Genomic DNA, 1,509 nt, shown 5'->3' with positions numbered 1-1,509 from the left:
ATGTTGAAATAACCCTGCATTCCTAGAATAAATCTCACTTAGTCATATTGTATAATCACTTTTACATGTTGCTGGTAATATTTGCTAACATTTTCTAGAGGATATTTGCATCTATATTCATAAGAGATATTGGTCTGTAGTTTTCTTTTGATATCTTTGTCTGATATTTGTACCAGGGTAATACTGGCTTCATAGAACGAGCTGGGAGGTGTTATCTAATCTTTTGTATTTTGGAGGTAATTTGTGAAGGACTGGTGTTAATTTGGGATGGAGGCTGGTGGGAACATTGCAGATGCTGTGGTAAAACATGCGGCTGATGGTATGGATGTGGAGTTGGCTGTGTGTGCATCTGGGGGTGGGGCAGTGAGACTTGTGCAACTGAATTATTGCCCATAGTGCTGAGGCCATTGCCATGACTACTGGACAGGCTGCTCTGGTTGTTGTGTGGGTGAGAGCTCACTGTACTGTTAGGAGAGTGCTGATAGGGACATGGCGTATGGGACTGCTGGGAATATTCGGAAGGGATGTTCATCAAACCTTGTTGACTAAGTGACTGCTCAAAAACTGACTATACAAGCTCCAAAACGAGGCACTGAGATCTTCAAAACTATATTCTGAGGAAAGGATTTATTTGTCTTGTTCTGGTAGGTTGTACTGTCACTGCTGCTGAGGAGTTAATAACTGAGAGACTGGATCTCGATGGTGCAACACTGATGTATAACTATGCACACTTCCAACACTGTTCAAATTAATAGATGCCAAACTCTGGTCTGAGAGAACACTGGTAAGGCTACTGCCTGGATTATCACTACCAGCCTGATTGGTGTTGTGAAATGTTACCTTTTCCAGGTTATTTTGGATAGAGGCACTTTAAGGAAATATTTGTTCAATGACAGATTATGACATATGGAATTCTTCCAACCATGCCTCTCTGTAATATGTGATGTTATCACAAATCTGCTGGAAAATCTCAGAGTCATTTTCTTTTTTGGGTGAGCAACTAATTGCAAAAATAATGAGGCTGACATAACTGACTGCAGGTTTCTCATCTTTGTGCCGTTGGATTTCCTCCTGGTCCAGAGTTGTATTCAGACCAAGGAAAACTTTTCTTGGAAATTCCTGTTCCATGTGCATTTAGTGCAGCATGGGGTTTTTGTGTGACTGCTCTCATAGTGAGCTGTGGTAACCAGTCCATAGATATTAGGCTGCTCTCCAGTTCAGATGTCATCCTTAATGAAGTTGCAGAAGGTCAAACCTGTCCATACAAACCCATCTGGCCACAGAAAGACTCTCAGGCACACAGTCTGGGACCCCTCGGCCAAGCGCCCTGCTGCTGCATCTGCCTCCACCCCTCCATTAAAGGTCCCAGTGGCACCTGGTATGAAAGGTCAAGGCACCAAGCAGCTCCAAGGGGAGCGGCAGCCCCAGGAGCAGCGAACATCGGGGCTTTGCACCCATAACTACTTCCTGACCCATCCTGGTCCCCGGTTCCTGCCGCACCCCTACCTA

The 1,509-nt window shown here is 44.5% G+C and overlaps 1 pseudogene; it reads right to left on the bottom strand.

The window, feature by feature from the left end:
- Positions 1 to 211: 211 nt before the first annotated feature.
- Positions 212 to 1,273, bottom strand: LOC101416057 (forkhead box protein J3 pseudogene; annotated as a pseudogene).
- Positions 1,274 to 1,509: the final 236 nt, after the last annotated feature.

The sequence above is a fragment of the Dasypus novemcinctus genome, chromosome 15 (assembly GCF_030445035.2).
Source record: "Dasypus novemcinctus isolate mDasNov1 chromosome 15, mDasNov1.1.hap2, whole genome shotgun sequence".
Lineage (NCBI taxonomy): Eukaryota > Metazoa > Chordata > Mammalia > Cingulata > Dasypodidae > Dasypus > Dasypus novemcinctus.
Note: the sequence above shows the minus strand (reverse complement) of the source record. Positions and strands in the feature narration are given on the sequence as shown.